General features: G+C 31.4%; 1 pseudogene; it reads left to right on the forward strand.

Annotated features, from left to right (window-relative positions):
• Positions 1–13,042: 13,042 nt before the first annotated feature.
• LOC112478032 lies at positions 13,043–13,161 on the forward strand (annotated as a pseudogene).
• The last annotated feature ends 11,970 nt before the right edge of the window (positions 13,162–25,131 follow it).

Here is a 25,131-nt window from a genome sequence, read left to right on the forward strand (position 1 = left end):
AAGAAGGAAGAAAGAATTAAGCATGTCGACCCCCCTCCTTTCCACTTCAACCACACTTACCACTGGGAGGCATAGCACTCTTCCCATACTCTCACATTGCAAACTACAGAATATCCCTCTGTAGCATATTTTCTTCATTGAACTGTGTGTGTTATATTTCACTTAAACAAACTTGGAACAAATAAGGGATGTGGCTGGGTGCACAATTTGAATTACCTCAAGCTGATCTTTCTTTATGTGACCTGGATAATGGAAAGAATATCGGAGTCTGGAAGGATTCACCCAATAAGATAACTATATAGAGTGGAAGCAGGGGAACCAAAATTAGAGGGAAGAGATTAAAAAATACTTCAGTTTCTTTTATTATAATAAGAAGTAATTATATATTATGGGAAAATTAAAATAAAGATATTTCTTTTAGGCAGTCTTGCTCTAAAGTATTAGGCTTGTACCTATATTGTAGGTACATAATCCCAGAATGCAACTGAATAGGTGGCATTTATTAATATGTAAGTCCAGCTATAACATACTACCTCTGTAATATCAGTTCTACTATTACATCATAATAAAAAGAATGCAAGATTGTAAAAAAGCAAGAACAGCTTAGTTGTTAGTTGGTGATTTACTACCTGCAAAAGTGTACTTTTAATTGTTGCTGAAACTTTTTTAGAGATAAAATAACACAAAGTGATCGGAGAGAGAGAGAGAGTAGACACTTGGAACTTTAAGCTCATCAATTCAGCTCTTTAAAATATGAAATATTTCAAGTACATATCTAAATAATTTAGAATTTTCTTTTCTATCTGTATTTTCTTATGTTTCCCAAATGCTTTAATCCTTTTTATTTGCTTATAATATAAGACTATCTAAAATATTTTGATTAAATTACTAATTTTCCTAAGATAACAAAAATTACCTTGATCTTTCAGCTGTTTTTGTCACTTACTTAAATATGGCTATGATAAAGAGAATAGAAGTATGTTGGAAGAAAATAGTATGCTTCCTATGATTGTTTTTCCTTTAGTTGTAGATATTTATGACTGCTATTGCTTTCTGAAATACCTGAGTTGATCCACGGCAAGAGACGTAGGTCTAGAAAGAATGGAACAAAGAACAGCTCAATTTTTCTGTATCTCAAGAGCACTCCCTGATAAGCTTCCCACATGATAATTTCTCTAAATTTTTAGCAGTTTCCTGAGGAACCCAATCTGCACTATATCTTAAGTGATGTCAAAAGACAACAACCTGGAAGGTAATATTTACATCATTTATCAATAATAAAAGACTAACATACTATATTAAATAAATATTTTTAAATGTGGGGAAAAGTGCAAATCCAAATAGAAAAACAAGCAAAGAGCATAAACAGACAGTACAAATAAAATATATAGAAATGTCCATTAAACCTATGGCAAGATGTTCATTACTCACTATAAGAAAAATATAATTTAAAACGACAGCATGATACAATTTCTAAACTATCATGTTGATGAAAATTTAAAAGTTTGATAATACATTATATTGGCAATGCTGTGGGAAAATAGGCAGAATTTTATACTGCTGGTAAGAATGCAAATTGGTACAACCATTAAGAAAGGGATTTTTGCAATATCTAAATAAAGTTAAAAATATAGCTTTACTTTTTGACCCAGAAATTCCACTTCCAGGGATTTATAATATACAACTCAAAATGAAAAGTTACAAAAATTATATTTTGATAGATAAATGTGGTGAATATTCCCAAGCTTGTGTTTTCTACCACATACATTTTTTAGAAACAAATGTGATTTTTTAATTTAGAAAATAATACATTATACAAATCTTTTCTAAACTATTATATAAATATACTATATAATATATAGTATATATAATTGTGTGTAATTATTTTCTAAAAAAATGTATATTCAGACACTCAAAGACAGAAAGAATCATAAGGCAAATGAGGCCAAATATATACAATTGGTGAAGCTGTGTAAAATGTGTATGGTGGTCCTTTGCACTATTCTTGGAAATTAACTGTCAATTTGAAATGTTATAATTTCATTTTGATACTATGACAATTGTGTTTCTGAGAGCCATTAGGAGTAATAAATATAATATACCTGAAACTAATATAAATTAAGAAAATAAAAATAATAATAAATAATAAAAAATAAAAAATAAAAGTAACTAACATTTATTGAGCACTTACCAAATAACATTCACAATACTGTCTTTATTTGCATTATGTAATTTACCACAACAAACTCTGATACAGGTACTAGTATCTTTATTTTACAGAAGGGATTTAAAAGAGGTTAAATAATCTTCCAAAGGTCACTGAACCAGATTGAGAGAAAGAAGACTTGACTTCTATGGTCCCAGTTCATAATTACAATTCTTATCTTTTGCTTCTTTCTAGAATTGATTTTTCCCACTATCATAGAATCTGTTTTTTTTTGAAGACAACAAAATGAATTTGTAGATCAAATAGACAAAGAGGTATGGTTAGGTGAAACATATTATTTATTAGTTATAGAGGAAATAAGGAAAGCCAAAGGACCTTGAAATATTTAGGTGATACCAGACTAATGTTATGTTCTGAATCCTCACATCTCATTTTTTTTTTTTTTTTTTTGTCAAAGAAGAAAAACAGGATTATCTATATCTGAGATATCCAAGTAACAATGTTTCAGGAGATATCTATGAAAATTTATCCAACATCTCAAGATACATAGAAAATTACCCTTAAGTGGCACAATATTATAGATGTGTTGGAATGCATTTTTTCCATATCTCCTGTGGCATCTCCTAATGCTAAGGGATAAGTAATCCCATACCTGGCCATTGATTTATTATTTAGATTTTTTAAAAATATGATGTTACTAACAATCATATTTGCTTTGAACTATATTTTGGAAATGTTTTGAATTACATTTTGGAGGAATTATCCCATACTGACAATAAGAATTACTTCATTCATTCATTATGAAGCCAGTCATTCAATAATTTTGAGGGTTCATCATGACTCCTTTTCTTTAACTTTCACTTCATTCACTTTTATCAAACATACACAGGAAAAACAAACTTTCAGAATTGTCCATCTAGTCTTTGTATGTTTCTAAGCCTTCCAAATACTTTCATCTCATATTTTTCTCTTCGACATGCAACTCAAGCTCGCCTGACACTGCCTGACAGTGCTTCATAACCAAACACAAAGAGTCCTGAGGACCTCACGATCTAGTTGAGAATTTTCATACCTAAACATATTCGTTACAACATTGTATTAAATGGGCTTGCTTTTATTTAGAAGTGCAGTGATATTGGGTATAGGAGAGATAATAACCCTTCCTGTAGCTGTCAGGAGCCTGGGCTTAATGCTGCATAGACATTCAAGGGATGGATATAGAGAAAAGATGCCTGGAGAAAGGACTCTTAACCTGAGGGATGCAGTTAATCTCTACGTAAGATTCCAATTCAGGGAAGCAGGAAGAAACCTTAGGAGGTCTGGATCTTAACAACAGTTATATTCAGACACAATAGGAAGTTGACCAGGGCAGCAAGATAGATATTATCTAGGAGGACAAGAAAAAAATATCCACTTCGAAAGAGAGAGATGACCAGAGGAAGCCTCTGGTTGCTAGAGACCAAGAGGGCTAAAGATACTACATTTTGAAAAAAAAAAGTCAGAATGGAACACATCAATTTACAGTCACTTCCTTATTCATGTGTTTCTCATAAACTTAGTATCTTGAATAAACATACTTGTAACATTTTTAGAACTGGAAAAATTGAATTCAAACTTTATTCCAGTATAGTATATTGTGATTTTCATTATGATGATGAATGCTTTTAGTCCAATCACTTTAAATTAGTTATGTTTCATTTTCATTTGTAACTCTTGAAATAACTTTCAGTTAGGGGCCAGAATAATTCCTTAAAAATGTCTCAAATGACAAATGGTCTAAAGCAAAATACTTTACTGATAGGAGAAATCACTTAGGACAGGAAAATTAACTTTTTAAAATACACTCTTTTTGTTTCGAGCCTCCAAGTTCTAAAATGTTTCGCATATCATATAGAAATAATGACATAATTATAACTCTTCTGGTACTTATAATGATAAATTTATTCCTAGTTAATTCATTTGTTTTTATGTAGGGACTTCCATGGGATTTTGCTTTAATTCAGTATTAAACAGGCTATTATTTGAAAGTGTTTCCAACTCAGCGATAAATGGTGGTGATTTAGTTATAATTAAATAGAAATGAGTATGTGAAAGCCTAATGAAGTTCAGAGAAATATTCATTATGTTTTAATACATTTATGTTATCTATTTGCCCAATAAATTGTTATACCTCTATTGTCATTAACTAGGAATTAACTCATTTAATTTAAAAAAAGATTTCTAGTCTCAAAATTCTTAGTTATATATCCATTGAAAACCTAATTGAGAGTGCAAGAAACATATCTTCTAATGAATCAAAAGAAAACTTAGTGTAGCATTGCAAGTGAATTATAATTGACTGCAACTGTTTATGGAATGATGATGGATCTGTAGCATTCAAGGTTTTTCTGCATTGACTTGTTTCTGACACTAAATATCTTTACACATTTTAGAGTTCAATGCTTTATCAAATACTGTACATTTTCTCTTCTGTCTTTTACTATTTGATACAAAGGCATTATCGCATCAGCTCTTGTCAGTGAGTCATTTTTAATTTCTAAAGGATGGGGTGTTTCACTTGTTCACATTGCTGTATTTTAATGCATTTGTCTAGCTGGGCAGGATGTGCCCCCACCCTTCCTCTCAGTGTGGAAAATGGTAGGAATTAACTGAGTGGCTGCAGATTTTTCTTTTGTTTTCTCCTCCTCCCCCCACTCCCTCCCCTCTTCATTATTGAGATGTCATTCACATACTCTATACTTCACCCATTTAAAGCATACAAGTCAATGTTTTTGTTATATTCACAGATATATGCGACCATCACCACAGGCAAGTTTAATTCATTTTTTTCATCTGAAAAAGAAGCCCCATACACTTTAGCTATCACTCCCCTTATTCCCTTATCCTTTCCACCCCCTAACACACATAGCCCTAAGCAACCACTACTCTACTTTCTGCCTCTACAGATTTCTCTATATAAAATGAATGGAATCATATAATATATGGTCTTTTATGGCTGGCTTCATTCACTTAGCCTAATGTTTTCAAGTTTCATCCATACTGTAACATGTATTAGTACTTTATTCCTTTTTATGGCCAAATATTATCCATTGTGTGTACAGACTATGTTCTCTTTATCCATTTGTTAGCTCATGGTTATTTGGGTTGTTTCTATCTTTTGACTATTATGAATAATGCTGCTTAAATACATTCATATGAAAGTTTTTGTGTTTCATTTCCTGTGGTTATATGCATAGGAGTAGAATTACTGGGTCATATGGTAGCTCTATATTTAACATTCTGAGGAAATGCAAGACCGTTTTCCACAAAGACACCATCATTTTACATCACCATCAGCAAATATGAGGGTTCAATTTTTCCACATCTTCATCAATACTATTTTACCTAACTTTTTGATTATAGCATTCCTTGTGGGTTTGAAGTGATATCTCAGTTTTTTTTTTTAATTTGTATTTCCTTGATGACTAATGATGTTAAATATTTTTTTATGTGCTAATTGGTGATTTATATCATTTGTACACCTCCTTTGAGAACTGTCTATTCAGATTCTTTTCTCATTTTTAAACTGGGTTATTTGCCTTTTATTATTGAGTTGTAAGAGTTTTATATATTTGAAATATTAGTCCATTATCAGATATATGAGTTCCAAGTAACTGAACAGCTGCAGACTTTTCTTATTCAACAATTAATGTATAGTGCCAAGATCAGCTGTGATTAGTGGTCGCAACCCCTAGTGACACTTTTGAATATTCTGAACCCTGTTACTAGATGAAGTCAATCTTCGTTTGTTATTTATTTCTTGTGTTTGTTTGAAATGAACACTATAAAGAGAACTTTAGAAAAAAAATGTGGACAACAGCTAGTCCTTCTTAGCCATGTACTTACACATCAACATGTTATTCTTTAAAATTCCTAACTCTAATATTAAGTCCCTGGCACTTTGCATAACCACAAAAGCCCTTGAAGAGACTAGAGTACTGGAGAACTATAGTCTCCAGAAATGGATTTTCCTCTTCTGTCTTGTGAGAGGCCTGCCATTGAACCTCATCATCGGGGCAAGGACTTTAAAGAGTACAAGGGCAAAAAAATATTCCATATTTCATAGCCATCAAATAAATCTCAAAGTTATTTTTGACATCAAACTAAATTTATATGTATGTATATTACTTCCATGTATTCATGGCAAATACATATTTTATTTAAAATCGTTCCTTTGTAAAAAGGGTTCAGCAATTGGGTCTAGAGATGGTTTCTAAAGAAGCTGATGACTCTATATCTTCATTCACATATCTCTATTTTGTTTCTTATTTCTTTATTTGATTCAGTGGCTAGAAATGAAGCCCTTTGCGCTAGAATACAGCAATACAGACTGAGTGATATTTTTTTTACCCCATTGCCTCTCTGGCATCAACACAGTTGACTAGCCAAGATCTTGCTTATTGTATAGCTGTCTTTTGTTTTTCGTACTGGAATATTGATTCATCCTAGTCACTGATCCTGTGCTTATGGTTATTTTAAAGGCATAACTCAGTCACTATAGTTATAAAATTCTAGTTTATTTTTGGCATCCTTTATGAAGCTTAATTTTTCCCCATTACATAGCCTGCATGGTACTTCTCTGGACATGTTTCAATGGGTCACTATGCCTTTTGCATGTGATCTATCAAACTAGGCTTCATACTAATCAGCAAATAATCCTACTTAGTCCAGATGGAATTCTCACTTGCTGGTCTCTACATTTCCACCCTTTACTTTTCATCCATCTATGCCCATGGCTGGATATGTTTATGGAACTAATTTCTTAACCTCTACAGTTTCTCTACTGGCAGGAACTCTTTGATCCATACCTACTTTTGTTTGTTTGTTTTGTTTGTCTTTTTTTTTTCTTAAAAATTATATCTCAAGTTCATGTTTAAATTAGACAGACTGGTGTAAGATTCTAGTCAAGGTGACACATGTATCCTCTTTACAAAATGAAGTTCCACAGGTGTAAACTTAGTATATTAACTCTAATATTGGGTATATATATGATTACATATATGAAAATATTATTAAGAGTTAAGACAAAGAAAGGCCCCAGTCTTTGTCTCTTAGGATGTTGTGGTAGCATTGTAGAAAATAAACAATGACATTCAAATATTTCATGAAGTTTCTGTAAGCTTATTTATAACTTGTCACTACAGCTACTACACCTTCTGAACAAAGAGTTTCCAAAGTTCTTCTGCTGACTAAATTACCTTCTTTCTGCCATGTTATTGATTTTACAGAGCTGCATTTTAGCTTCCTTCAGGCCATTTCCTCCAGGCTACCCTTTTCTTCCTAAGGCAATAACCATTTTTAATCTTGCCAACCAAGCAAGAGATGGCTTGCTGACAAGAACCCAGCTGCCAAGCCCCTAGCACTCCTTAAGTTTTTCAATTGCGCTCAAAGAGTAATGTGACAGATCAGGAGCAAACTTCTTATTTATTTTCAGATTGACCAGATATTCATATTTCAGGGAATGAGAAATATGTACATATTTGAAAAGATGGAATATGAAAACTTTGCTTCCTCAGGAGTCAAGTATTCCAAACCAGTCATTTTTCTCCTTCTGTGCTTTTTTATGCTCTACCAATGAAGGATGGAAGGGTCCTGCTGTAGATAGAAAGTCTGTGTGAATTTCAACAAAATCCATATGTTGAAAAGTTAATGCCTAAAATGATGGTAGGAGGAGGTGGGACCTCTGGGAGGTGATTAGGTCATGAAGGCAGAGTCCTCATGAATGGGATTAGTGCCCTTATAAAAGAAGCCCCAGAGAGATGGTCAATCCTTTTACTACTGTGAGGACACAGTGATAAGTCATCAGTATGCAACTCAGAAGAGGGCTCTACCAGAACCCAACCATGCCGGCACCCTCATCTTGGACTTCCAGCTTTCAGAACAGTGTATTATAAGTACCAATTTATGGTATTTTGTTATAGCAGCCCAAATAGATTAGAAAAGGTCATTAAAATTATAATCACACTCTTTTTCGGATGAGCAAATGGAGGTTACAAATTGAGAATCTGTTTTGAAGTGAAATAATCCATGGAGAAAATAGTATTTATAGATATGAAAGCATGAGTTTAAAAATCAGAACAAAAACAACCATCTGTCACCATACAAGGATATTACAATATTATTAACTATATTCTCCCTGCTCTATATTATGTCCCTGTGACTTATTTATTTTATAACTGGAAGTTTGTACCTCTTATTCCCCTTCAACTTTTTTGCCCTCTCCACCACACTTCTTCCTTTGGCAACCATCAGTTTATTCTTCAAACCTATGAAACTGTGTTTGTTTTGTATTGTTTGTTCTTTTTGTTGTTGTTTTTTAGATTCTACATATAAGTGAAATCTTATGGTCTTTGTCCTTCCTTGTCTGACTTATTTCACTTAGCGTAATAACTGCTAGGTCCATCCATGTTGTCACAAATGGCAAAATTTATGTGGTGATCACTTCATTAGGTATGTTAATGTTGAAGAACTATGTTGTATACCTGAAAGTACTATAATATTATATATTAACTATATTTTAATAATAAAAAAATAAAGTAATTCTGAATAATCATTTAATATGATGGGATTGAGAATATATCTATGGGCTGGAAAAAAGTCAACAAAATATTATGCCACTAAATCAAATATTTTGATATTTAAGTGATTCTTAACATAACATGGGACAATATTTGTTGAAAAGATTAATTGAGAGACTACAGACATCTGATAAATAATGTGATTAAAAAAGACAGCAAAGCAATTTATTCATAGTTGATTAAAAATTCACTTTATGTAGTATATAGTAAATTAGTTTTTTTAACTTTTTACTTTTAAATACATATAGATTCATAGGAAATTGCAAAAAAATGTACAGGGTGGAGCCTAGCATCCTTTTCCCAGCCTCCCCCATGTTAACATCTTGTATAACTGTAGGATCATATCAAAACCAGGTAATTCACATTTGTAATATCCACAGGGATTATTCAGATTTTACCACTTATAGATGCATTAATTTTCAAGTGTGTATATACAGTGCTGTGCAATTTTATCACATGTGTACCTTTCTTTAACTACGACAGGTTCTCTACTCATTCTAAACCCCGATAGCCACTAATCTTCTTTCCATCTCTATAATTTAATTATTTAAAAAAAATAATTTTTTTTCCAATTATAGTTGACACACAATGTTATATTAGTTTCAGGTGCACAGCATAGTGATTAGACATTTATATATTTTATGAAAATGTTATGTAAATAGAATTTTATAGAATAAACTTTTGATATTACCTTTTTTCATTTAGCATAATTTCTTTGAGGTTTATCCAGACTTTTGCATGTATCAGTAGTCTGTTCCTTTTTATTGCTGAGTACTATTCTGTGGTAGGGATGTGTATTACATTTGTTTAAACAGTCACCCATTTAAGGACATTCGAGTAATTTCCAGTTTAAGGCCACAATACATAATGCTGCTATGAACATTCATGTGCACATTTGTGTATAAAGATATAGTTTTTATTTCTCTGAGATAAATGCCCAAGAGGGTAATTACCAGATCATACGGTAAATTCATTTTCAGTTTTAACAGAAACTGACAAGCTATCTTGCAGAGTGCTTGAAACATTTTACATTTCCACCAGCAATATACAAGTGATCCAGTTCCTTTTCATCCATTAGTATTATCACATTTTTATTGTTATCCTTATGGGTTTGTAGCGATATTATGGTTTTAATTTGCATTTTCCTAATGGCAAATGATGTTGAACATCTTTTCATTTGCTTATGTGCCATGTATGTATCCTTTTTGGTAGAATATCTCTTCGAGTTTTTTGCCCAGTTTTTCTAATTGGATTGTCTGTTTCTTTAATGTTGACTTTTGAGAATGCTTTGTAAACTCTAAATACTATTTCTTTAAACATATGGTTTGCGAATATTGTCTTCCAGCATTTAGCTTTCCTTTCCATCCTCTTCACATGACCTTTCAAGGAGTAAAATTTAAAAATTTTGATGAGGTCCCATTTATCACTTAAAAAAATAAATCATGTTTTTGGTGTCAAGTCTAAAATTTCTTTGCCTAGCCCTGGGTGCCTAAGAGTTTCACTTAAGTATTATTTTTTTTCCTCAAAAGTTTCATATTTAGGTTACATTTAAGTCTTTGATCCATTGCCAGTTAATTTTCTATATGTTATGAGGTTTATGTCTAGGTACAATTTTTTTTTTTTTTTTGGCCTAAGTATATTCTATTGGTATAGCACCATTTTTTGAAAATGCTATTCCTCCTTCACTGAATTTTTTTTTTTCACATTTTTCAAAAATAAATTTTGCATATTTGTGTGAGTCTATCTCTGGGTTCTCTATTCTGTTCAATTGATTTATATGTATATCTCTTCATAAGTATTACAATGTCCTGATTACTGTAGGTAGACAGTAAATTTTAACATCAGTAAGATTGAGTCCTCTCACATTATTCTTCTTTTCAAAATTGTTGTAGTTATCCTAGGGCCTATGCCTTTTCATATAAGTTTTATAGTAAGTTTTTTTATGGCTGAAAAAAAATTGCTAGAATTTTGATAGCAATGCATAAACCTCTAAGATAAATTCGGGGAGTATTGACATCTCTAGCATAATGAGTCTTCCTATCCATGAACATGTTAAGTATCTCCAATTATTTAGGTTTTCTTCCAGTTTTTAATCAGAATTTTGTAATTTAATGCATATAGGTTTCTACATATATTGTTATATTTATACCTAAGTATTCCATCTTAGGTATAAATATAACAATTTGGGTAGGTGATATTTATTGCATTTTATCTTAAATCTTATGATTTTGCTGAAGTAATTTATTAGTTCAAAATAATTTTTTATGGTAGATTTTTGTGAGTTTATACATAGACAATTATGAAATCTGCAAATATAGTTTCACTTCTTCATTTCTAATTGGTATGCCTTTTAATTTTTTCTTTCCTTATTGTCCTGGCTAGAACTTCTAGTGTTATGTTGAATAAGAATGGTGAGAGCAGAAATTCATGACTCGTTCTCAATCCTCAAGGTAAAGCAATCAGTCCTTCACCACTAAATATGATCCTAGACATAGTTTTTTTTTATATATATATAGATAATCTTTATCAGTTTATCAAGTTCTTTATTGCTAATTTGCTGAAATTTTTCTCACAAATAGGTATTAGATTTTGTCAAATGCTTTTCCTTCATTAATTGATATGATTATATGAACCATCTTCATTAGTCTATTGTTATGGTGAACTATATTGATTGATTTTCAAATATTGAACCATCCCTACATACCTGAAATCAATCCCATTTGGTCATGGTATTTAACATTTTTTATGTAATGATGAATTCAATTTGCTAATATTTTGTCAAAAATTTTGGCATCCAAATTCATGAGAGATACTGGTTTGTAGTTTTCTTTTTTGAACTGTTTTTGTGTGAGCTTTATAGTCACAAATTAAATTTATTTAAGGGTAATAGGATCATTCAGAGTGAGCAAACTATTGATCTTTCCTCGAGTTTACTGATTTTATTCCGGGTCATTTCTACTCTACTTTGAGACCATCCAGTGAGGTTTTTACTTGGTCGTTATATTTTTTAGTTCTGAAATTCTCATTTGTTTCTTTTTTTGTAACCTGTATTTATTTTCTAAGATTTTCTATATTTTTCACTTGTTTCAAGAGAATTTTTAACTGTTTCTAAAAGCATTTTTATAACAACGGCTTAAAATCCTTGTCACATAATTTAACATATGAATAATCTCGATGTGTCAATGGATTGTTTTTATTTTTTAGATTTTGTTTTTCTTAAGTCTTGGTGTTATAAGAATTTTTTTATTCTATCCTTGACATTTTTCATATTATCATAGAAGATACTGGATCCTATTTAAAACTTCTGTTTCAGCAGATAGTCACACTATTGGGCATAGCATGTATGTCCTTGACTACTTTTGTAAGCTGTAATTCCAAGGACAGTTTAATTTCCATAGACTTGGCAATGATATTCTGGGGTTTTTTGTTCTTCTGTGTAGCCTGCAGGTGCCAGTTGGGCTTTCAAGTGGGAATGAGCAAGTGGTACAATCTCACCTAGACTCTCCTGATACGGCCACTTTGGGTGGACTGACCCACTTGCTATCCCAGACGTGGAACAGGGAACCTGCTAATGCTGACACTTTAGCAGACCAGGCTGCCATCCCAGGCAAGTATCTTGTGGGGCAGGAATCCTGCTGTCACTGCTGCTGAGGTGGATTGGGTTGCTATTGTTGAGGCATGGGACAGGAAATGGTCTCTGCCTACAATTCACTTTGTCATTATAAGCAGGCTATCAGAAGGTGTGGTGTGGGGAACCTGTTGGCCTGCCTGGCTCTGCTGTTATTACTATTGGCAGATAAGCCTCTGCTTCTGGTGGATGTGCAGCAGGGATGGGTTGGCCCAACTATTCTTTGCTGATATTACCCTTACAGGTAGATCAGTTGCACAGTGAACTTTTAAACATACACTGTTTTTAGTAAAATTAAATTAATATGAATATGTAGCAGAATTATTACAGTATTTTCTTTTCAATCCTCTACATTAAGATTTTGTGATAACTCTTGGCAAAATGTGATTCAGAGATTTTTGTCTTTTCTGTTCTCATCTGACATTTTCTTTTCAAGTTCTTTCAAGATCTTCTGATTCTCTTTTGATGTTGTACTTCACAGTCTGTGCTAAGAGAGCCATACTTTTGAGTGTATCCTTTGTTACTCTTTGTAGAATTTCTTAATGACTACATGCTAAACTTAACTTGAAATATGGTCTTTATCCACTGTATTAATAAGGAAGCTATGCTTCTTTTAAATATGCTCTACAAGTCTATGGCCATGCTACCCTGAACAAGCCCAACCCCGTCTGATCTCGGAAGCTAAGCAAGGTCGGGCTTGTTTAGTACTTGCATGGGAGACCACCTAGGAAGACCAGGCGCCATAGGCATAAACAATAAAAAATAAAAAATAAAGGATTGTAAGCTGACAAAGTCCTTGCAATCTGTGAGGTCAACAAAGGGTTGCCTTACTTAAAAAATAAATAAATAAATAAATAAATAGATAGATAGATAGATAAATAAATAAATAGATAAATAAATAAATAAGATCTACAAATGCTTACTACTACTTACTATATTTTCCTATGTATAGTGATAAACTTTATTGTATGCTTCAATATCCGCCTCTATTTACCTGTTATTTAATAATGGAGAGATGATTTGGTGTGAAAAATAACTTCCTGGTTATAATCCAAATTGAATATTCTCAACAGAAACATAAATGCCACTGTACTTTATATCACTATGAAATATAGAACAGGAGCTCAAGACATTTTAAATTAGGACCATTTAATACCCAATGAGAAATTGGCTTCATAAGCACCTATATGTCTAATTTTTGAGCCAGGTAGACATGATAGTGTATGAACTGCCATCTTGCATTATTTTGTATTACTTTATATTTTATTAATGTAACTATTCAATATTCACTTTAAGTGTTTGTGTCCCTAATTTCACCAAGCAGCAATTAAAGTTATTTACATTCATTTATTTGACTTTTTACTCCAGTTCTGAGTATCAATTAGTACTATTATTCAATTTAATATTAAATGAATCCCAGGTTATCCTATATTTAATCATTTATTTGACTCATCAAGCCTATATTTTTTATTAGTAATTCAGCAGAAATGCCATCCCAGGCTGCTATATAAAATGACAGAGATAATTAAACCAAAAATCAACTCAATTTTTCCCTAAAAATAGGAGACAATTTCATAGTCACTTTTGCTTGTTCCATAACACTATTTTTCAAATTGTTCAATCAGTCCAGGAATTAAGGTAAGAGACCTTGAGGAGTCAATACTAGTAAGCAGTTTTATCTTCATTTTAAAAAATTCTATAAGAACATATATCTTAGAGGAAAGATGGTATTGAATAAATTAAAAAGTGATTGATAGTTCAGTTTATAAATATTAAGTCTGGGAAATGCTGAATCTTTTTGTTTAGAAAAACAAAAAGAAAAGATCAAAAATGAATTAATTAAAGGGCAAGGCAAATTCTGTTTGTCATCTGTGTTTAACTGTGTTTAACTCTTCTTGAGCAGCTACCTGTATCATATATTATTACTTCCCCCACTTCTGCACTTGCTTTTCCAACTGTGCTTGCCTCTGAAATGGCTTTTTCAGACCCAGCTAAAATGCCACATACAGGCAGAAACTTCTATGTTCACCTACTTTCCTTCTTCCACTGAATCATTTATTATTTGCTTCTCTTTTATTTAGCCCTTCATTGAAAGCCTATGTTTGTTGCTTACCTTTGTAAAATGAAAATGATAATACCTAAATTTCATTGTTGTCATTAATTTTAAGTTGCATTTTACACACACACACCTTGACATGAATTAGCATATACTAATTTCTCTACTCTACATCACAAACTACTTAGTAGTTATTTAGCTCTGAGGTAGAAGACTAGGTAAAATTTGGGAATTAATGCAGATTTTAGAGATATATACTAAGGATTACAAAGAAATATATGTAAAACATAACATAAAAAAAGCTGTATATCCACAAAGGTGTGTGTTAGAATGATGAAAAAATATTGAATCCTAATCCTGTGGCCTGATCTTACAAGTTTTTGTGGGACATTTGAAATGTTCATAAATAACTGGAACTGTGGATAAGCATGATTTGACTTTTAGAAGAATTCCTCCTCCCTGCTGACACAGTGGTATTAAAATTGCAATATGGTTTAATGGATAAGAACATGGATTTTAAAGAGGAAAGGCATACCTTTGAATGATAAAATTGTCAAATATTAGTTGTATGACCTTGGCAGTTTTTTAAAACTTCTCTAGGTTTTAAATAACAATACAAATTAGTTGGGATATTAATAGTAGACAAGAGAATGTATGTAGTGTTTAGTACTGTTAGTGCCCATTAAACACACCTATTATTATTAAATATTAACCTTTGGATTGTTAATGTAATATTTGGACATCTTCTATTTTACACTATTTTTTTTTCAGTTTAAAATAGAGAATAAGGGATATATTTCTTATTGCTTCTACAGAAGAAGCTTTCAGAGGAGTTAAAAAGCTAATGTTATTTTTCTTTGCCTTTTTATCTAATATACATCAATTACAGATATTATAATTTAAGTCTAACCAAATTTTTGCATATGATTTGTCATTCCACAATTTGATTAAAACTTGTGAAAAAGGCAAAAGGTTACAGGATTAAAATATTCTAAAATATTTATGGAACACTAAAAATAGTTATATTTAAGGCTAATGAAAAGGATAGTATGAAATTTTGAAATGTGAAAGAAATATCACAATTGCAGAAATACAATATAGTTAATGTATATAATTTTACCTGCTGTGAAAACCAGTTCCTGGTATTGCTTTTCAAATCTTGTCAGCATGTTCTCTCAGATGGAAAGATAATTGATTTGGGAATTTCAGACAATTGGTGGATTGTAAGTGGGAAGGTCTGATTTGATCAGTATGCCCACTGGATTTTTTATGAACCCTTAAACAGGCTATCTCTCTAAAATAATTTGATCAGCTGATCACTTGAGGTAGGTTTGGGAGAAACTAAGTTTGGCAGGAAGAAATTATTATGTCACTTTTTGTATTCCCATCACTAGTTTATTATGAATTTTAGATTTAGTTAGAAGAGGAATTTGAAAGTAATAATATGGGTAACTCATTCAACAAATATGTATCGAATAAGTACTAAGGTTTAAAAACAAATATAGTTTCGAGGGATACCTGGGTGGCCAAGACAGACACTATGTCTGGTCTAGTATAGTTTGTATTTCAGAGAATGTAAATAATAGTAAAAATAAATAATAATTTAAAAATCTAAAATAAATTGTAAGTAATGACTATATAAAAAAAAAAATAAAACACCTGATGTAATTCACTGTAATTGAGGGAATGATGGCAATTTATACTGGGACAGTCAGGAAGTTCTCATTAGGAAGCTGAGGTCGGAATGATAGGAAGCACCAGTTGACAGTTCATTTGGTAGTGGAACTTACTACAGAGGAATCAGTAAATATTAAAGTCCAAGGTGTGGGCACAAGGCTGTAGTGAGTGGCCAGTGAAAAGGTAATTGGTGGTAGATGATGTAGGGGAAATAAACAGACCAAGTGAGGCAGGGTATTTTAGGCCATGGTGCTATGGGAGATTCAGATATGAAATGAAGACATAGAAGATGTCTTATGGAGATTTTACATGAAAGACAACATACAAGTTACTCTTCACATAAGAAAAAAAATGTGAGCAGAATACTATGAAAATTTAGAAGAGTGTACATATTAAGTATTTTGATGCCCCTTTATTAAAGAGGTGATATTTGAGTTGAGTTCTTAAGTATTAGTTAGACTTTGTTGAGCTGAAAAGTTAAATGCCAACCAAGTTAAAGTGAAATGATTATTTTTCTTTCAGTTATAGAGGAAGAACATTGGTAGTTTTGAGTGGGAGATTGCATAATACAAGGAGTGCCTTAGAGAAGAACGATGTTTGAAAGGGGATGGCAAAACAAATGAGGAAGCAAGGTGAATGACAGATCATGGTGCTACAGAGACTGCCAGGTGCTACTGTGCCTAATTCTAAAATTCTCGCTGGGTCATCCTTTCCATTACTTTCATATCATGAAACAGATGAAACATAGCAAATCAACTTCCTGAGATTAACAGGATAAAGTCTAACTTCAATGTGGTTTTCGAAATTCTCTAAAATCTTGCTTCTTGCAATTTCACTTACATTCCTCATCTACTGGTTTACTGGATTACTTACAGTTTTGTAAACATAGCATGATCTTCAGTTCTTCTTGGGCTTGTTTATAATCTCAATTGCCACTGAATTGTGCACCTGAAAATGGTCAAAGTGATAAATCCTATGTTATGTATATTTTCCTGCAATAAAAATATTAAAAACTTGCATCAAAAAAAATATAATGGTCAAACATTATTAGTTTTTTCATTAGAAACAAGAGAAGCATATTTTATTACCAGTGTTTATTGCACTGGACATCTTAGTGAAAGAAGGAAACCAAGAAAAATGAATAAGAAGCATATGGATTAGAAAGAAAGAAAATCATTATTTTCAGAAAAAAATGATTGCCCACATATTTAAAAAATCAAGATACTTCCCTGACATATCTGGAATATTATATTTTCTTATTTAAAAAATCTAAAGGCAAAAAGAGGCAATATTGAAAATATTAATGAACACAAAATGACCATTTTGAATGGTCAGTAAATAGTGAATGCTACATTGTTCTGTTACTCTGTGTCTATGTTTAACTTTTACCAAAAAGCGGGAGAGGAGAGGAAAAATGAAAATCAGGTCCTTGTGGTTTCATGTTTAAATTACTTCAAACATTCTAGGAAAAAATACATACATGCACTATTTAATACATTCCCTAGCATACAGAAAAAACAAGGTTCCAGAAAAATATCATAAAAAAAGGGAAAGAAAAAATGGCAAAGATAGTCCTTAAATACAAATTTTAAAACCTTAATAAAATAAATTTCAGCAGTATTATGACCAAAGAGTATCATTCTAATAAAGAAAGCAATGTTAAGAATTTTAGTTTTAACATATTAATAAATCATAGAACAAAAAAACATATATAACCATCTTGAGAGTTACTAAAAAGAAAGAGCCAGCTAATGAAAATCAAAATTATTCCTGACTAAAAATTAAGTCCCAGACAAAAATAGGAACATGAGAATATTTAATAAACACGATTATGCTTTAATGGAAACTATGCTAAAACTCTGGATTTGTGGTGAACGGCTAAGTCATTCCCAAATAAATAAAAGAGAAGACAAGGGAGCCTCTTTCATGACCATTACATTTTCTTCAGAAAGTTTTAGACAATGCATAAAGACAAGACATTGAAATAAAAGGAACATGTATTTTTAAGGAGGAAATAAATGTATCTATATTTGTTACCAATGTCATAGCATGCCTAGAATATCAAATCAAAAACATAAACTATTGCAAATAAGAGCATTAAATAAGGTTCCTGAAAACACAATTAAAACAAAAACCAAAAACATTTTTATATAAAACGATGACCTACTATAAATGTAATGGAGAAAAAATATGTTTATGATATTCAAAGAAAAATAACATATCAAAGAGTAGGTTTAACAAGAAAATTGCAGACCTATTTAAAAGAATGTCTATACTTGAATATGGAACATAAAAGAAATTTTGTTGCAAAATTGATCAATACTGATTGAAAAATAATTAGAACATTATTTAATTGCTCTGAATATTCTGTATTTTCATTTATTAATTATGACTTTGGAACAGGAAATCTGTAAGCAATAATATACTTATGCAAGTAAAAACAATAAAACAAGAACAAGTACAATGTCAAAAAATGCTAAAATTTCAATATATTTTCTTCAATTGAAAATCCACAAAGCATGATAAAATTTATTTAAGTATATGCTGTTCATCGAATTTTAGAGGAAAGTTTATCTGTGTTGTCTATGAATAAAATTTTACTTTAAAATATCATCTGGTTAACTAACTTGTGTTTATTACATCAATTCCACTTACATTTCAGGTGACTTCATAATAATCTCATGGCAGTGCTGGTAAAGATAATGTGATCCCAAAAGGCTTCATTTTCCAACTTTTTCAAAATATGCAACAGAGGAGAGAAAAATGTGTGATCTTAGAAATGATAGGCTATTTGCATGTCTTTACATGTGGGCAGTTTTCTACACATACTGTTACGGTCTAAAAATAAAATGCTTGAAAATTCAGTTCTTTTTATGCTTATAAACTAAGTTTGAACTTTTGTCAGAAATGAAAGGAAAATGAATCTATGGCTTATTGAAATCCAACTAAATTGAACTATGGTAAACTGGGATAAGGTAAATAAATATTCATAGAATCAAACTACAATAGAAACATCATTCTAAATTAATCTAAATGCAAGAAGTGATCAAATAACCAATTTAACCCAGTGGAATCTTATCTTTTCTTGTTGTGCATAATGAATTCTAAGTACTATAACAATTAAAACTGATAATCAGTGTTAGTTCTAGATATTTTATTCATTCATTTACTCATTCATTCATTCATTTTTTCTTTTCAAAACAAATATACTCTATGACAATGGGGAAAGAACTGAATAAAGTTTGACAATACAACAAATATCCTATTGTTGAATATGAAATATATGTAAAATCTTATGTGAAGTGGGCTTTTGAATAGTGTCATTTTGAATTATGTATTACTTTGATTCAACTCAGAAATTTATTATGGTGTTCCTATGTAATCAATATATTCTGCTGGTAATTTTGGTTAGCAAAGTCTTTGCTTAAATAAGTAATAGTAATATAAAAGCAATCAGCTATTCAAGGAGTTTAGGTAGATCTTAACTCCACTTATTTTAGAATGGATATGAAAAGATCACATTGGGTTCACTTAACGAAAAAGAAAGGAGTAAAGGAGGAATAGAAGAGTAAAAGACATGATATATATAGAAAATTAAAAATAAAAATGGTAGACAAAATCAACCATATCAATAAGAAAATGGGTTAAAATTTTAAAAAAAGAAAAAAAAAAGAAAGAAAAAGAAAACACTGGTCTAGACTTCTAGTTCTTGGAATAACTCCCAGATTTAGTAAGGGTCCTAATCTGGGTGCAGTTCCCTTGTGGAGTTAGTATTCCTAAATTCTTGGTATATATAAAATAATAATAATAATAATAATAAATGTGAATGGATAAAAAAATCTTAATCAAAAGGCAAAGATTATAAGATTGGATTAAAAAACAAACAAATGACAAAAACAATATTAAAAAAAATAAACAAGATCCAATTGTACACCTGTATGCTTTCTACAGGGGACACTTTAGTTTCAAATATACCAATAAGTTGAAAGCAACAGGATGGAAAAATATATATATATAAACAGCAACCATAAGTTAGCTAAAATGGCTATGGTAGTATCAGACAAAATGGAGTTTAAGATAAAAAAATGTTACTATAAAAAAAAGAGATATTTTTTAATGATAAAATGCTCAGTAAATTAGGAAGGTAAAAAAATATAAACATATGGACCTAAAAGAAGAGCTCCAAAATGTATGGAGCAAAACTGACATATTGAAGGGAGAAATAGGTAATTCAAAACAATAGTTCAAACTTCAATACCACATTTTCAAACATTAATATAGCTACTAGGTTGAAAATCAATAAGAAAATAGAATACTTAAATAGCAATATAAACCATTTAAACCTGGAAGATATTTATAGAACACTCCACCTGACAACAGCATATACTTTCTTCTCAAGTACACATGAAACATTCTCCAGGATACATTAAAAATTAGACCATAAAAACACCTCAATAAATTTAAAAAGATTAAAATTATACAAAATATGTTTAGCAACTTAATACTGCTGGCGATAATGTAAGAGGCCAACAATGTTGTAGGGTCTAAGGTCAAAGTAAACAATCACTTGTATTTCTACAGGCTAGTAATAAACCATAAATTGAATTCAATAATTTCATTTTGAAATAAACTAAATTTAAAACAATTTCCATAAGAAAGTGAAACAATTCCATTTAAAATAGTATAAAAGGGAATAAAACGCTTATGAATAAATTTAACCAAAGAAATCCAAAGCTTGTATTCTGAAACCTAGAAACCATTAATGAAAAAAAAAAAGAATCTAAATAAATTGAAAGATATTCCAAGATATTTTCAAAGATACTGATGAGAAAGCAATGTTTTTAAAATGGAAAGACTTCTCAAAATGTCTTGGAGATTCAATGTAATCTTTATCAAAATCTTATATATTTTTCTGAAGATATTGACAAGTTGAGCCTAATATTCATACGGAAATGTAAAGGACAAGTAATAGTCAAAACAATATTTAAAAAGCAGAATGACTCATATGTCTTGATTTTAAAACTTACTACAAGGATACATTTCTCAAGACAGCATCATTCTAGCATAAGGATAGAAATATAGATTATAGAATTTGGGGTCCAAAAATAAACTCTCACATATATTGGTTAATTGATTTTCAACAAATTGCAAGACAATTCAATGGGAAGAGAATAATATTTTCAACAAATGGTGCAGGGAAAATTTTACCTACATACAAATGAATAAATTTGTGCCTATAATCACTCATCATATTAAACAACACCTGGAAACAGATCACAGACATAATGCGACAGCTAAATATATTTAATTTTATAAGAAAGAGAGTAGGAATAAACCTTGATGGTCTTTGGTTAGAAAATTCTTATATATGAAAAGTAATCAAAACAACAAAAAATAATACACAAGTTGCACATCATCAACTTTAAAAACTTTTATGTTTCAAAGGCTATAATTAAGAAAATAAAAAGGCAACACACAGAATGGGAGAAAATAATTGCAAAAAATACACTTGATAAGAGACCAGGGTTTAGAATATATTAAAACCTCTTACAACTCAATAGGGACAATGAAAGGCTTATAAGCAGTCTACAAAATGGACGCAAGCTATAAAGAGACATTGTTTCAGGGGCAATGAACAAATGGCCAGTAAGCACATGAAAAGATGCTCAAAATTATTAGTCATTAAGGAAATGAAAATCAAAATCACAGTGAGATACTACTTCACACACGCTAATATGGCTATGATCAAAAACACACTTAATGGCAGATGTTGATGAGGAAGTGGAGAAATTTCAGCCCTCATATATAGCTAACGGGATCCTAAAATGGTGCCGCCACTTTAGAAAATAGTCTGACATGTCCTCAACTGGTTAAACAAAGTTACCATAGCAGTTTCACTGCTAGGTATAGGTCCAAGAGAAATAAAATCATGTCTACCCAAAAACTTGTATATGAATATCATAGATACAGTCCACTCAATTTTGCCTTATCATTTTTGAGAAGATGAGCACAATAGTCTTTGAGATATAGTAAGTCATGGCATTTGGCCATTATAAATGACAAAGTAAAAATATAAATTAAGTTGAATTATAATTTCTTTTTGTACATATCTGTATCTGTTAGGTGCCAGACACTGTGCTACCTTTCTATATGAAGATAATAGATGTTTAATAGTGATATGATGAATAGATAAAGGGATGGAGAGATATATAGGTCATAGACAAATTTTTAAAAAGAAACAATTCTGTTTTTAATTAATCAGAACTAAGAAACTGAAAACAAAGTCATTCTATTTCTGTAGTCATCTTTGACCTTAAATTTGATATGTTCCATCTTTGAAGAACTAAAGAAACAATAAAAGATGATAAATCTTTTAAAACCCCTTAGACTTGTTTGTTTGTTTGTTTTTTACTTATTTATGCTTTGGATAAAATGTAAATTTTAACTTCCCTGGAAAATTGAGCAAAAGATAGAGTGGGTACTGATCATGTCTTCCCAATAGGTTCCTAAAGAATCTCAAAGCAATCTAGATTAGCAATACAGGATTTGCAACTTTCTTCTAGAAATGAGAAAGGTTTGTCCACCTTCTCCACCCCTCAACTATAGGACCTTTATTCAGTTCTTCTTTTTCTTTTTTTCTCCCAGCAACAGCAAAAATCTTTATCTCCATGTACTCATTGCTTCCTAGCTTGCCTGTAGATTGGAATCTCTGACACACTCAGGCCTCTGTCATCTTAAATTACGGACTTCCAAAGATCTAATCTGAATTCCTATCAGTCAGAAAACCAACAGTTTGTTATGCAAGTCAGACATTTCAGGTGATGCATACTCAACAACCTTCTATCTACAGTGTCATCTGTTTTATTTTCTATCTCAATTTCATACTTTTTTGGGCAAACTCACCAGGGAAATATATTTCAATGATAATGTATGATAATGTTGCTCTCTGCACTCAATCTCATTACAGAATCCTTGTCTTCTAAAATGGAAAATGGATTTACATCTCTTAGGATTATTCCTGCCACACACACCGATTCAGTTAAACAGCATTTGGGTGGCTTCAAGTTAATTTAATTTTCTTTGGCTACTTCATGAAGCATGAGTCATTCTCAAGCAAATGATTTCACTTTCAAAAGTTGTTTGGGGAATGCGAAGTAAGGGCATCATCATTAGTTTCCCGTTTCCCCACCCCTCACTATAGAATAGGTATCAGCTGACATTTTCAAAGACCTTAAAAAACATTTCAATGTGTGATTCCCATTTGATGAGTTTAAAAACCTCAACAAGTGATCTAGTATATTTCCCTGTCTTTATTTAGGGCTGTATTTAAACTAATCTAGAAAAGTGTTATTTTTATTGTCAAAAAACAAATACACTGGATGGAGTTAAACAGTCAAGAAAGTCTTTCTTCAAGACTACTGAAAAAGGAGTCAAAGACTATTGCAATAGGGGAGAGATAACGGACTCTAATCCCTCAAATGAAAGGTGGAGAGTTTTTAGGCTTTGGGATGAGCTAGTGGAAAAATACTGGAGAACTTTAGGTAGGAAGTTGGCCAATGTGATTAGGCTATCTGTGTTTACTAACTGGCTCTTATGGAAATTAAGCTCTTATATCCTCCCCGCCACCCCCGCATCCCCAAAACACACACACAGACTGAGAAATAAGAGCCCTATCTTTCTGGATGATTACATTTCAAAGGGATGGCTCTCGGGCTCTCGGGTTTTTGAGAAAGGCATTCCTTCCAAGTAAAAGGAAGATATTGGGATAAATCTACATTTCGAAAGGGCAGAGAAAATTTTCAATGGTGTTTCTTAAAGGACATGGGAAGCCAGGGGCCTGTAGTCAGCAAGAAACTTGCCTAAAGTTTAGTTAAGCTGGGGGAACATTAAGGCAATCTTGGTCACAGTTATTTATGAAATACTATAATTCTTTGCATACTGACTTAATCCATCAATTCCAAATCAGAATACCTTTATTTTTTTTTAATCTTCATGTCTATAATGATATTTTTTCCACATAAGTTTGGAGAAACAGAATGGATATTTGGGGTAAAATAAGTGTACTAGTTAATAAGGTAAACAATTGAACAAATCTTAATGTTTTGGTTTTAGATACTTAAAAGGGCTATGTCCCAAATAAATCTTCCGAGGAATTCCTTTAGAGAAAACAGTTTTTTTAAGATACGGAAATATCTTAAAAATTGTTGTGCAGTATTTATTTATTCAAGCTTTCAACAGTAACAATATTATGTCCAGTGTAATTTCAAAAAACTATTGCCCAGCAATTTAAATTCTTTAATAAAATAAGGATTTAGATTATATACTATGGCATGAAATGTATTTATTCATCTTTCACATAGTGATGTGTTCTTTTCATTTTCTTTTTATTATTTTCTTGTACAAGGAAAAAAAAAAGACTGCGTACAGTAGCCTCCTCTGCCCCCTCTCCCCCACAATCAAGGTTTCATTTTGTTTTCTGTGGTTTCAGTTATGAGAGGTCAACTGAGATCCAAAAACATTAAATGGAAAATTTTAGAAACAAAACAGTTCATAAGTTTTAAATTGCATGTTGTTCTGAGGAGTGTAATGGAATCTTGTGCTCTGTCCTGCTTGGTCTCACCCAGGGTGTGAATCATTCCTTTGTCCAGTGCATCCATTCTGTATATGCTACCCAGCAGTTAGTCACTTAGCAGCCATCTCACTTGTCAGGTTGGTTATCAGAAAGAGAAATAACATTCACATAGTTTTCACTATAGTATATTCTATAGTTGTTCTATTTCATTACTAGTTATTGTTGTTAATCTTTTACTGTGCCTAATTTATAAATTAAACTTTATCATTGGTATGCATGTACAGGAAGAAACATAGTATATACAGGTTTTGGTACTAACCATCATTTCAGGCATCCACTGGGGGTCTTGAAATGAATCCTCCACAGATAAGGGAAGACATATATGAATTTTTTGAAACTCGTGATACTATTTCA

The sequence above is a fragment of the Pteropus alecto genome, unplaced genomic scaffold, assembly GCF_000325575.1.
Source record: "Pteropus alecto unplaced genomic scaffold, ASM32557v1 scaffold131, whole genome shotgun sequence".
Lineage (NCBI taxonomy): Eukaryota > Metazoa > Chordata > Mammalia > Chiroptera > Pteropodidae > Pteropus > Pteropus alecto.